Source organism: Pelodiscus sinensis, chromosome 2 (genome assembly GCF_049634645.1).
Source record: "Pelodiscus sinensis isolate JC-2024 chromosome 2, ASM4963464v1, whole genome shotgun sequence".
NCBI lineage: Eukaryota > Metazoa > Chordata > Testudines > Trionychidae > Pelodiscus > Pelodiscus sinensis.
Window position 1 is genome coordinate 188,643,655 of NC_134712.1, and position 14,854 is coordinate 188,658,508.

The window sequence follows — 14,854 nt, forward strand, 5'->3', positions numbered from 1 at the left end:
CACAGATATGGCTCTATGGTCCAGCTACTACAGGTACTTAGGTGCTTAACTTTCATCACAATCTTGGGCCTAGTCCACTTGTTACAAATGTGGATTACTTTTAAACAACACAAAATCATTGGAAACCTGTAGTCAATGCTGGACTGAAAGGGCAAATATTTCAAAGAACCAGTCAAGACAGTGACCTACCTTCCTATCAAAAGGAATTTATGCCTTCAGAATGGGGCAAACTCCAACTCATCAGCAGTGATCAAAGTTTTTCAGATGTGCCCTCCCTCATCCCAGTAATGACATCTGTTAGAATCCCCACCCTTCAATACTGAACAATTAAGACCTCCTTAGCAAGGGAGCTTGGGCTGAAGGTGGAACTGGGGGCAGAACTGGGGATGTGGTAGGAGCTGGGGTGAGAGGCAGAGCTGGTCTTAGGGCAGAGAAGGAATGAGGGTAGAGCCCAACTTAGTGAAGAACAGGACTGGGGACTGAACCAAAGCTGGGGAGAAGCTGGTCTCGGGGTGGAACTAGTTGGGGCAGAGTGGGGCTAGATGCATGGCACTCCTTGCCCACTCTCTGTGGGAGGGTGCTCCTCCGCATATTCCTCCTCCACAGTTTGCAGGTCAGTGATGTAAATGAACAGATGCTAAAAAATGCCTTCTGCCTGTTTTAACTAGACGGGAAACCTTGCCTTTTTCTCCTAGATTGGGAACTGGCCATAATGATCCAAGCTTGTGTCATCTTCAAACTAAATTAATACAACAAAGTACAAGCAATGCAGGTTGTGGAAAACACAGAAATTCACCTCCTCAATAGGAGCACACTACCATGAGCACACTACCCCTGTGCTCAGTAAAGTCATCAATGGATCAGCACCTACGTCTTAGATTCTCACACACCAAGAGTACGTCTAGACTACCGCGTTTTGTCGACGGAAGTTTTGTCGACAGAAGGTGTTATGCCTCGTAAAATGAGGTTTACCAGCGTCGACAAAACTGCTGAGTTCTGTCGACGTTATGTCGACAGAACTCAGCGGTAGTGTAGACGCTGGTATAGTTTTGTCGACAAAAGTCCACTTTTGTCGACAAAACTAGGTAGTCTAGACACACCCCAAGATAGCTATGCTCCTCAGCAACAATGCATCACAGTGCAGAGATGTTAAAAAGCAGTAATTGGGTAACCATGTAACCACTGAAATAAACCCTAGATTCTTTTCCACAGTACTACTGACCCAACCAGTTATTCCCCAAGCCATGTCTATGACCCAAAAGCCTGACAGCAAATTGCTTACTTCAATGAGAACTATAAAACAAAACCAAAAAAAATCAAAACTATAAAAATGAAATTACAGACACAATGATGAAGACAGGTGAGATGTTAAAAGATCTAGCACCGTACACAAAAATTATTGATTTTTTCTGATTACTTAGATGACCAGAGTGCATAAGGTACTTGTTGCCTTCTTGCACTGTGTTTTATTAATGCTCCAGATCAGATACCCAATTTGGAAATCAATGCTTACTTCATCATTTTTCTCTGAAGGGTTCTATTATTCACAATTGATTTAACAGAAATGAAAGGCTTACCATTAACACCGGCTAGCTGCTGACACTTCTTAGATGAATTATTGAACTTCTAGAAGTGAATTAATTCAACCCTCATTAAGACTTACTGTTTGATGCCTCTCACCCCAGAGCCACTGTATTTACAATGACAGAACCAAAACAATCGAAAGAGCTTCTTAGCCACCTCTCTCAGAGAGCCACCATTTCTAGTAACTAAACATGAATGACAAAATTTTCAAAAGCTGCAATGGGAGTTAGGTAATAAACTTGCATTGACTTGAAATGGATTTGGATGTCTAATTGCTCTTTGTGCCTTTGAAAATCACTCCCTTAATGCAAAAAAATTAAGAGAGACACTGCATTTCAAGTTCAGAAAAAATGCTTATTTATTGGGACATTACCTATCATTATTGAGCATGAGGTTTCTGAAATAGAAGCTTTAAGCTTAAAAGATTAGAAAGTTTGCTAATTATTTTCAAAATTATTTCATGAGCACAATACACAGATCACTATCTTTTAAACCATTTTATATTTAGCTAGAAAATACTGGACCAAAATATAACTAGCAAATGCAGGCGCCTCCCTCCCCACGTATATAGAAATTATAGTTAATAGCTGGGATGTGCCTCCTGAGGTAACAGGACATGTGCTCAGAAAACACATTCACCATGCTCATTATTAAATCTAACAGAGATTATGGCTACATCTATACTGCACCCTTCTTCCGCAAAAGCTTCTGCAAATGAAGTGCAGAGTAGAATATCTCCGGGCTTCATTTGCATAATTAATTAGGGGCCGTTTGCACGCAAGAGGCTTTTGTGCAAAAAGGAGCCACCTATACAGCTCCTACCCCTCTTGCGCAAGAGCCATCCTTCCTGAAAAAATGAGGAAGAACCGCTCTTGCACAAGAGGGGGTTTTTGCACAAAAAGGAGCTGTCTACACAGCTCCTTTTTGCACAAAAGCCTCTTGCGCAAAAACAGCCCCTAATTAATCAAGCAAATGAAGCACCACGATATTCTACTCCACGCTTCATTTGCATAAGCTTTTGCGGAAGAAGGGTGCAGTATAGACATAGCCTATATGTTGCCATAAGGTAAAATTTTCCTGAGTGGGGCCAGAAAGAACTTATCTTTTTTTCTGGGGTGGAGAGTCATTCTACCAGGTTACAATACCCTTATTAGCAATCTCAACAGAGGGGCCAAGGACTAATCAGAGAGGGAGAAAGGTCAGTTCCCTAAAGTTGATTGCTCCAGCTCAGCAAAAGGAAGCCTGCCACTGCTGTAGCTGTTTTATGAACAAACAACTCCAGGGATACCAATTCAGCACCTGTCCTGAGCCTCTCACATCCCCAAACTCCTGCACCCCCACATCCTCAGTCATCTCCCACAACACACTTGCACCATTCACACACTGCAAATCTGTGTCCTGAGCCCATCATACTTCCAATCTCCCTGCCCTGAGCCCTTCACACACCCCAACCCAAACTCCTGCACCCTCACAGTCACAAGCCTGTGGCTTGCTCAGCACCCGAACCCTCCACCTGAGTCCAACTCTCCCCAGCCTGGAGCCACCTCCTTGAGCCAGCATCCCCTTCTCCACATCCTCCTGCATCCAAATTCCCTCCCAGAGCTTGCACCTCTCACCCTTTCCCACACCTAAATCCCTCATTCCCACCCCAGAGCCTGCACCTCCTGTCTCAACACAGTGAAACTGCAGGAATTTTTCTGGCAAACACTCTTTTGGCAGCCCCTGTATTCCTAGTTCCACAAGGAATGAGGGGGCTTCCAAAAGAAGGGGTTTTTCCGACATTTGGCTCAGTCTAGATGGGCCGAATGTTGGAAAAATTTCTTCCAACAGAAGGATCGGATAAAAGCGGCAGTGTAGCCATACCCTGAGAGTGTATAAAGGCCAGAGATAGCAAGTGATGGAGAGAAGGGAACAGAGAAGGCAGGTCCTCAAGGAAGGGGTGGAGTCTTGGGGAAGGGATGGGGTAGATCTTGACTTGTCCTGACATTTAAAAAGTGATCTTGGGTGTAAAAAGGTTGGAGACCACTGTTATAGACTAACAAAACATGTAGATGGTATCATGAGCTTTCGTGGGCACAGTCTACTTCTTTAGATGACCAGTCTGGTCATCTGAAGAAGTGGGCTGTGCCCACGAAAGCTCATGATACCATCTACATGTTTTGTTAGTCTATAAAGTGCTATCAGACCATTTGTTATCTAGAAAAGAATCTGCACATTTCCCATCAAACGCAAAACCCACTTTGATCCTACATGCTTCAATATAATTTCTCAAATGGATGACTGCACAAAGTTCTACTTGGGACTTCATGTGTGAAATCCACCCAGAAACAGTGGCTGGTTCAAAATGCAGCCATTTTCATGAGATCCTGTGCTCTATTTCCTTTACAGGCAGACAATCAATTGCTAGGTGAAATTTAAAGGTACCTAGTACATCATCCAAAGCCCAAAACAGCTAGGCTATGTCTACACAGCATTCTTTCGACAGAAAGTTGAAAGAACAGAGGGGTTTTCCAACAGTGGTAAACCTCTTTCTACGAGGAAGAAGCCTTTTGACGAAAAAGCTTTTTCAGAAAAAGGTGAGTGCGGACATAGAAGAGGGAGTTCTTTCAAAAGAAGAGGCCTCCAGGAAATAACACAGGTGCCCTGGTGGCCACTCCATCCATACTAATCACAACTTAAATGTGAGATAGCGTCCAATCAATGTGGACGCTATCTTTCAAAAAAGCACTTCGCTTTTTCCTGGTGCTTTGCTGTGTGGATGCTATATTTCGAAATAAGCTTTTCCAGAAGATCTCTCCGAAATCTTCTTTCAAAAGAAGTTCGCAGTCTAGACATAGCATAGGAAAAAGTGCAAAGACCCTTTGTCCAGGCCTTCCCCACAGATCTAATTAGAACTCTAAAGCAATACATTAACATTGTGTTAATTTCTCTTATTAAAATCACCTACTGTTCCAAGCCTTGCATGGGTGTTCAGATACACTATAAATATGTGCAATAGTAACAATAAAAGCATAATGTTGAATTGATTATTAATTCAGAGGGAAAACTGACTCCTTCGCTCAGCATTTACTGAGTCAACTCCTGAAGTTATTAGGTTTTCTTTAAGGGTGTTTCTTTTTCATTATATACAAATGAAGCGCTGGTGCATAACTCAAAAGGACTGGCACACTAAGAAAAAAAACAGAGAGCAAGGGGTCAGAGAGACAGCAAACAAGGAAAAAATATGTCTTGACCATAAATATTGTTGGAGTGGCAAATATAGAATCCCCTAAGGAGATGAGAACGAAGAAATTATCCACTGTACCGATTAAATAAATTGTTGAACAGGGTGGATTGATTTAAATCACCAATTTTAATAACCAGCAAGCAGGAAGCCTTGATTTAGTTATTTTCCTAAAAAAAGATTATCAGTGTTTGTAAACCATTAAAACATGTTAGTTAGCAACTTAAATTTCCTTTTTCTACTGAATTTGGAATTTATTTTTGCTAACTAGGAGGATATGCTATCTGTACACAGCTATTTAAATGATTATATATCTTAATATACATTTATTCAGGTTCTTAATTGTTTCATGTTTATATTACAAAATAGTGAATGACACATTTTTTTAAATTTAGTCTCAAGGGCATTTGGATAAAGTCCAGAAATCAATTTAAAACTCACTAAAAACAGAGTTCTAACATTGTTTTTATTAGTTAGATAAAACTACCTTAAATGTGCTTTTTATGAAAACGTTTTCAAAAACATGTTTTGCATTTAAAATTAACCAATTATTAAATTATTAAAGTATTTATTATCAGTAATTAATTAAGTGAACTGATTGTTTCTGATCACAGTGTCCTTTCACTATCCCATGCCTCATTTTTAGTTATAGTTAAAACAGGAAAACAATCTTTTTTCCTTCTTTTTCAAGTGCCAATCAATCTGTTTCCCAATATCAGTCTCCCAAGCCATGGGAAATTGCAGAAAAGTCATAATAGACCTTATTATCTGCAGTATTAAAGTCCATTACAACTTTTCCATGATTTCAGCTGTCGGACACCCAGGGCTGAGCATAGGAGCCCTGGGCTAATAGTGAAGACTCCTGTCAGATGCCTGGGGTAGACAGTAACTGCCCAGGGCTGACAGTCGGGGCTCTGACTGTCAGCTCCACACAAGGCAGGGCTCCTGCAGTCAAAATTGCTGTGAAAGTCTAATATCATGGGCTCCGTAATATCATGGAATTAAGTAGAGCCTTCATTATAATAAATGTAGGTCTTAATATAGGTTGCCATAATTCCTAATTTAATTATACATTATCTAATTTTTAAAATAAACATGTATTTAATTTAAATTAAAATATCAATTTTTAAAAATTTTAATTGATTTTCCCCATCCTGTTAAACTACAGTTCAAGCAATTTGATATACAGTTCTGGGGATGAGATAGTTAAATATTTACCTTGTATGAGGAGGCTTTGATATGATTTACTTAAATCTGTGTGCTCTGTTCAGGCAGTGAGTCTGGAAATCCATATTTTGGATTATGACTTAAAGGCAATGGGTGTTCCTGCCAAATCTGAGCCATGATTAAGTCAAGAAAATAAACACCACAGAGAAACAAAATGCAATGCCATCTGAGTTTCTACAGTCCAGTATTTGGACTTCTTGAAAACACCGCGTGACAGGGCACACTCACCCCACACTGGACGCAAAGGGGATACATTGTGAGATGAGGAAGCCACAGTCCTTTCAACCTATGGGGCATGCTCTCAGTGTACCAGTATAAATGAGAACAGCGTGGCTCGGTTGGGGCTGACTGCCATGGAAGAAGGATGTAAGTCACCTGCTCCAGCCAAGGCTCAGCGAGAGCCCAGAATCATGGAAGCTAGAAATGCCATAGTCCAAGCAGATGCCAAGACAATCCCGGAGGCCATGCAGGGTATGAAGATGGCACAAGATGAGCAGACGAAAGAACCTAGAGATAACAGGTATGTCCAGACCACAGCTGCAGGGATGATGGCAGGAAGCAGCCCAGGGGACTCCGATGATGGACTGGTGAGAGTGACAAAGCCTTGAGTCAGCATGTTTCAGTCAGAGCCTTTCCCCACTGACTCGCTGGCCTGCACTATGGCCACTAACAGGGCCCTGAGCAAGAGTGTGGTGGAGAGGGAGGTCACAAATCATTCTGCTGTGGTGAAACTCCTCCCTCCGTGTCTGGCAGTGGCCATCAGATGTTACTGCCCTGCTGACAGGGCTGAATTTATTGACTCAAGTTGCTAGGTCTTACTATCCTGTGGACAGGAGCTAAATTACTGACTTTGACCACTAGGCCTCACTGTCCTGCAAGGAGTGGATTTCCTAATTCTGCTCATAGGATTTTACAGCTCTGCAAAGAGGAGCAAATCCACTGTCCTGCAAGGAGTGGATTTCCTAATTCTGCTCATAGGATCTTACGGCTCTGCAAAGAGGAGTCTTTTTTGTTGATTTTGGTTGCTTTTTTTAGACTTCCTAGCTAGTAAATCTGTTTCTGTGAAAAGTTAAATATGTATGTTTGTTAACATTACTTTGGCCCTTTCCCCACCCCAATCACTGACCAGGAGGCTGTGACCACACAAAGGCTACGTCTAGACTGCATCCGTCAACAGAGAGATGTAGATTAAGCTAATCAAAATTGCTAATGAAGCAGAGATTTAAATATCCAGAGCTTCATTAGCATAAACATGGCTGCCGCTTTTTTCTAAACTGAGTTTTTTCGAAAAAAAAATGGCAGTCTAGACACAGATCTGTTGAAAATAAACCCTTTTTTGACAGATCCTGTATTCCTCGAAAAATGAGTTTCATTCCCCCCCAGTTTTATTAAATAAAGAGAGTTTGTGTTCATGAAAATACATGTATTTTATTTGACATCAGGAACGGGGATTAGGGAGGGGTAAGTGGAAGGACGTGAGGGAGGAATGAGGCACAAGCCCCCAGTGGGGCAGACCAGGGAGGCTCTGAGTGCTCCTCAGGGTGGAAGCTCTTCTGCAGGGCCTCCTGGATACTGACAGCCCCCGATGGACCTCCTGGATAGCAGCCTTCAGAAAGTGCAGCCAGGTTTGTAGCAACATGTCCAAAAAAAACACCAGAGTGCCCAGGGGCAGTTCTGGCTCCATGTTGCAGAGTGCTATGGTGTCCCGAGTGAGGGCAACCAGAGCACACAGAGACAAAATGCTTTGCTGTCCATCATCGAGGTAGGCAAGCAAGCAGTGAAAGCTGAGAACTTAATAACTTAATAACTATTTTGAAATAAGATTATTCCCCAATGAAAGCAGGAGTACAGATTTTGAAATAAACAGTCTGTTATTTTGAAATAACTCCCTAGTGTAGACCAGGGCTGAGAGACTAACAAAAGTATATAGGATTATGAGCTTTCGTGGGTAATACCCACTTCATCGGTAGAGTTTTACCCACAAAAGCTCATGATACTATATATATTTTTGTTAGTTTCTAAGGTGCCACAGAACTATTCATTGTTTGTTTGTTTTTTTAAAAAGCAGTTCAATATAACTGCCTAGAACACATTACCACAGGTTGGACCTCCCTGGTCCAGCACCCTCAGAACCATTTTCCGGATCAGGGGAGGTCCCCTGCCACCTGCCTCCCAGGACACTGCCCTCCCTCCTGCTGGCTCTGCTCCAGCCCTGCTGCTACAAGAATTGGGGCTTGGCTGTGGCCCGCTTCTGCCAGCTGGCTGGGGCTTTCTGGGAATGGATCTTCGTGGCTGCCCTGCTGGGTCGGAGCTCCATGGCTGCCTGGCTGCTACTATGCTTGTCTGGGGTTCTGTGGCTGCCCCGCTGCTGCCACACCCAGCTGGGGTTTCCAATGGACAGGGCTCCACGGCTGCCCTGCTGCTGCCATGATGGGTTGGGGCTCTGTGGCTGCCCTGCTGTACCACACCAGGTTTGGACACCACGGCTGCCCCACTGTGCCGCACACAGCCAGGGCTCCTCGGGATGCGGCTCGCCAGTCCCGATGGTGAGGCTCTTCCGCTGCTGGACTCCCAACTGGCTCGCACTCCTGGGTACCAGGGCTCTCTAGTCTAGCAACATCCATGATTCTACTGGACCACAGATGTTGCCAAACCAAAGAGTCCTGGATTTAGGAGGTTCAACCTGTATTGACTTATATGCAAATTTCTGAGGATTAACACCAATCTCTCTCTCACACACACTTATACAAGACATCTTGCTGTTTATTAATTACATAATCATCTTGCACACAAATCACTACATTAGAAATTATTTAGGTTGCAAGTTCAATCAATAGAATGTTAGGAAACATCAGATTTACGGTTGCCTGTGCAATCTTAATTCTGCTACTTTATGCAACCATCTCATGCAACAAATGCAGCACAAATTCTGTAGAAACAATAGCATGGAATTACATAATTAAGATGACTGCATTGTAATACACCTGGGAGTAGAATTGTCCAGGCAATCATAAATCTGACACTTCTTAATTATTGAGTGTGTGACTATGCCAAGTAAATAATATTTTTAAATGTTGTTTTGCGTGAATTTGGTAGATTGTTTCACAGAACATGGTAAACAAAACAAACTATACCATGTACAACTGTGACAACACCCCCTTGCTAATTTCATCATTTGAACCCACAACACAGAACAAGTCCTACCTCTACAAACACACTAGCAATATCAGCTACCAACAAGAGAAGACCACTTACCAGAAGGAAAGATAAATAGTTGAGTTCAAGTGCTAGGCTAGGCAACAGTCAGGGAAACCTAGAGCAGCCCACTTTTCTCTCTTACAGCACCACCACAAACTCCTAGGTGTGGGGTGCTGCTTTGGGAGAGAGAAGTAGTAAATGAGACCATATGCTTGGCACATTACACCTAGTACAGTTTCTACTATTTTAGCAGCAGTGTGACCTCAGCTTTGGAATGGTCAGTAACTTTATGCGGCTATCAAAATGTTCCTAAAGAACACACGTCAAAGGAAGAAATGGTGATTTTTAAACTTTTTATATCTTGCTAAATCTCAGCGGATCTTCATTTGACAAAGAAAAAGCATCTTTGTAGCCAGACATGCCCTATGCCTACGCCAAATATCAAGAACTGCTGCAAACAATAAAGAGAGGAGACTTCATCAAAAGATCACAAGAATCCTTCATAACAGAGTTAGGCAATCTAAGCACAGGTTGAACCTCTAAATTACAGGAACCTCTGGTTTGGCAACATCTATGATCCTGCCAGGCCATGGATATTGCTGTTCCAGACAATCCCAGCTGGCCAGGTTCAGGGCTGGGCTGGCAGTGGGGAGCTTAGCCCAGGCTGGTGGTTGAAGGCAGCAGGGCCGGTGACTGGGAGCAGAGCCTGGACTGACACCTAGAAGCACAGCCCTGGCAGCAAGGACAGCAGCCCCGGCCAGGGCCCTGAGCAGAGCCCAGTGGTCAGGGCTGGCACCCAGGAGCAGGGCCAACAGCTGGGAGGGAAGCCTTGACCTCCCCTAGTCTAGCAAACTCCATGGTTTGAGACTACTCAAGTCCTCATGTAGGAGTGAGACTTTATATTTGTAAAAGAAGGTTTAATAATGTAGTAATGTATGACTTAATTACATCCTGCCAGTCACCCTTTTAATTTGTGACCCTCTGGGGCATTGGTAGAAACGCATCTGACAGACTGTTAGCGTCTGTACGGATGTTAAGGCAGGATCTTGTATCCATTAGGCCCTTTAGTTAAATATACATTTCTTTGTTTTCAGGTTTAATAAGAGACAGGTTCTTGTCTTGTGTCCATGTTAATGAGATTAGTGGAATGTTGAACGCCTGGGCCACAATGTGAACTGTTCGGATTACAAGATTTAGTAGGGTTTAATTTACAATGCTTTTTATTGCTCAATATAAAACACGGCTGTTTGTATACCTTTGAAGGTCTCTGTAAAAGACTGTTGTGTGAATGAGGAACGTATGCATCAGAAAAAGATAAGGTGTGAAGGCGAGATGGTCAAGAGAGGAGGGGCGAAGAAATTTAACGGGATGTATCAGTTCCAGAAAACCATCAACGCGCATCCATGGAAGGGCAGATTGAGGACCCTAAGGTGAAGGCTGGCACCCCTAAAGACAATTGATTAAATCAATCCAAGACAGAATGACCCTCTCAGAGGCGTTTTGGAATGTTAACATCAAAAGATAACACCTATTAAGGAGTAACTGGTCACAAACTGACACAGCAAAATCCATAGACTTCAACAGGGAAAAGGGACTATAAAGGCAGGATATTTTGTCATGGGACTTTGGGTTCGTCTTGCCACCAACTCCAAGAGCATCAGATCATGACTGACAAATCCCGGCTCCCCTCTGCGCTCAATCTGGCTGGCCACTAGACTGATCCAGACTCTGGACTGGTAACTATAACATCAACTGGTAGGACTGTGTGCATGGTATGTGTGGGCGGGGGGAGGGGAGGGGAGGGGATGACTGAAAAGCATATGCTAACTGTTGTAGTCTCAATAAATGTGGCATATAGCCTTTTACCCTATAAAAGATCGCATGTGCTTTGTACGGGGGGAGGGATAGCTCAGTGGTTTGTGCACTAGCCTGCTAAACCCAGAGCTGTGAGTTGAATCCTTGAGGAGGCCATTTGGGGTAAAAATCTGTCAGGGATGGTACTTGGCCTTGCTGTGAAGGCAGGGGACTGGACTCAATGACCTTTCAAGGTCCCTTCCAGCTCTAGGAGAGAGGCAATCTCCATTCAAAAGAGCCAGGACACTGGACCAAAGAGATCCCACCTGTACAGGAGTCTCTTATACCTCCCTTTATATTTTATGTAGCTACACCAAACTATGTAAATCTGTGTTAGTGACAATGGCCCTGGTCCTCAAAGATATTTGGGCACATAACTCCCACTGACTTCAATGAGACTTAAGTGCCCTAACACTGTTGAGTATCTGGCCTACTGTCACTTGAACTCAAAAACTATGTTATTGTCATTCTAGTGCTGAAAATTTCTCTTGGCTTATTTATATTTTTACTGCTATTGGCTGTAAAAAAACAAAAAACAAAAAACAAAGCATTGGGTTTCGATTATTTAAGATTCTTGAGAATTTGGATCCAATGTGTTACAGCTCACTGACCATTTCCAAGGATCCAGCTATGCTCATTTGTAATATTTGATTCTAAATGACCACATGTGATAAGTAAACATCTATTCAATAAATGCAGCATTGATTTTATTGTAGCCTTTCATGAAGGCCAGACAGTTTGACAGTTTGTGAGAAAACAGGAAACTGAAAGAGGATGATTGTTTGCAGACGAAACTGAAGAGTTTTAAATTAGCAGGTTAATCATGTGAGTACTTTTATAAACCACTAAAATGAGCTTAACATTTGTTGATATTTTAGGACTAGATTCAATAAAAACTTCTCAAGTTTTCCCCTGCAAAAACTTATGCAGAATCCCACAAACCTTAAAAACAAATCTGTTTTGGCTTTTAAACTGGCTTTCATCGCATAACTAAAAGGGTTTTTCTTAATACCAGCCTTTTATAATTAATGTGCATCACTAGAAAATCCTAAAAATGAAGCACATGACCAGCCCATATGCTCTATGATTCTATGGCTGTGGAATTCATGCCTTGGCACCAAACATAAGCTATCACATAATTATAAAAATTAGAAAGTTTTGCTATTCTAACCTTTACAGTTGTGAAAATAACCTTTACAATAAAAACAGAGCATACAAGGATGCTGCATTGTCTTCCTGAGTTTGCTGAACACCTAAAAAACTAAATCACAAGCATGACTTGCCCCCTTCATTATTAAGGGATATAGAAACGTAAAGATGGACATTGTATATAAAGGTTGGAAGATAATGTATTTTATTGGACCAACTTCTGTTGATGGAAGAGAGAAGCTTTTGAACTACACAGAATTCTTCCTTAGGTCTGGACAATTTTTCAGATCTGAAAAGCTTTGAGTAGCTCAAAATTTGTTTTCCATCATCAGAAGTTTGTCCAATAAAAGATATTACTTCCCTCACCTTGTCTCTCTTATATCCTGGGACTGATATGATGATAATAACACTTCATACACGACATTAGTTAATACAATAACTATTTCATTGCAGGTTATTTTTCAGATGTGTTTTGATACCATGCCTCCCCACCTGCAGAACTCTCACACTTCCCAACTTGACACCTGCTACAGTATAGTTTGGCATGTTTCAAAGGATTCTATGGCACACCAAAAACTGAAATTCTGGGTAGAGCGTAAAATAAAATGAATATAAAAAAGACTCTCCAGCTCTGTTACTAACAGTATTATTCAGTTTCAAATTTAATGGAATAAAGCCTCAATTTTTCAATATCACTGACTGAAGCTGTCACAGAATTTCTACTAGTAGGCCACAAAACCCAAGGATTCAGAATTTAGGTCCCACTTCTTATACAGTACATATGCACACCATTATCAAATACCCTTTTTTTTCAGTGTGGAAATAACATCAAAAATGTTTCAGGAAGACTTTGATTTTAAAAGCGAGAGATCTATTCCTGTCCATATGTTATCTGATCTAGCAGAAAAATAGAGGCATGTAAAACTACTTCATTTTTACTTAGGCTAAATCACACCCTTATGGGACATACTTATGTGAAAGAAAAGAGGGCATGCAACTGGCACTTGAGACACAGCTAATGCAAAGTTGCCAAAAGCACAGAGCAGGAAGCATGTCTGGGATAGCATGAGCAAGATCAGAACGTGTTCTGTTACCACTGCCAGCTGGAACACTCTGCTGAACACACAACATTTACCAGGCAGCCTGGAGGACTGGATGTACCTCTTCACCCTAGACCATTCTCTCATAGAGATGTGTTGCCTGAGTTAACACAGTAGCCAAGCCCACTTCCCAGCTCCCAGAAATCCTTCCTGCCTTCTGGTGCAAGAAAAAGGAGGCTCCCTACCCTGTTCTTCTCACCAAGCATCAAAACACCAATATAGATGATATCTAGGGCGTATGATATTCTGCTCTCTGACCACAACTACATTGTCAGGAGAGTTTCAAAGGCAGTGGGTTGGATCCGGCCTGCCTAGGGCTTTGAACCAGCCCACATGGCTGTTCCAAGCCCCGCCCCTTAGCGTGTTGCCTGGGAGCCCTTTCAACTGCTTCTATTTAAGTGGTTCAAACTTCCCCATGGTGGATATCACGCAACAGCCCCAGGGGAAGGCACAAGTCCTTTAAACAGAAGCACTGGAAAGAGCTTGCATGTCCCCAGCTCCCAGGCAACCCATTAGCAGCAAGGTCGGGAGCAGTGAGCCCTTTAAATAGCAGGAACTGAAAGGGCTTGCAGCTCCCGGCCCCTGGTAACATGATGTCTGGGAGCCACAGGGGAGGCGCATGTCCTTTAAATGCTGCTTTTTAGAGGCTCCGCCCCTTTTGCCCAAGGCCCCGCCCCTTCGGGGGCAACCAGCAACTACTTCAAAAAATTTTGAAGTGGCCCCCACTCAAAAATTATTGCCCACACCTGCTCATAGGGTGGCAGAATTAAAACAGTTTATATAGACAGCCCATAAAAAGGGACTTCCTGGGCCCATTCCCATCATAAAGCTTCATGGATGGCAAACAGAAGTGGCAAAGATGGTGGCCTATGTGTCTACAAACTACACTGTTTCATTAGGTAAAACCCATGTGTGGGAGGAGGGGGGTCAGGAGAGAACTACAGCTGCTTCCACAGCTCAGAGGCTGTGGAGAACAACTACAGAGTAGCAGACTGTTCCGTGCACTAGATCTGAGTTGGGGTGAGGGGAAGATTCTGACCATTCCAATCATGGTGAAGGTCACTAGATTCTGCACCAGCAATAGAAAGTTGCCCTTCGTGTGTAATAAGAAACAGGAGGCATTCTTGCTGATACTTTTTAATTTCTAAATTCAGAAAAGTTTCCCATATTCCCAGTGACATTACCTGTTGCTAAAGCTGTAGCTATTCCAAGCTTACTTTTATCTGTAGGAAAAAAGCACATTGATCAACCTATAGTGCAACTATACCCTATTGATATTCAAAATATAATATTTTAAAGGGGACAGTAAGGCACCTTTTGCTTTCAGACACCTCAGCTGATTCAGTCTGGATTGGTGCTTTCCCTATGCAGCGCTCTTTTTTTTAACTTTTTGCTACATCTTCAAAACAAATCCACTCTTTCAGATGTCCATGTCTTACGGTCTGACAGCCTGCTGTCATGGATAAAATGACTCTACAGGAGGAAATGTACGAAGGACTGCCTTGCAAAGGACATGGCA

The 14,854-nt window shown here is 42.5% G+C and overlaps 1 protein-coding gene across 2 annotated transcripts in view; it reads right to left on the bottom strand.

The window, feature by feature from the left end:
* Positions 1–14,854, bottom strand: part of RARB (retinoic acid receptor beta) — a 548,867-nt gene that overhangs the window by 514,200 nt on the left and 19,813 nt on the right. The gene's annotated exons all lie outside the window — the stretch shown is intronic.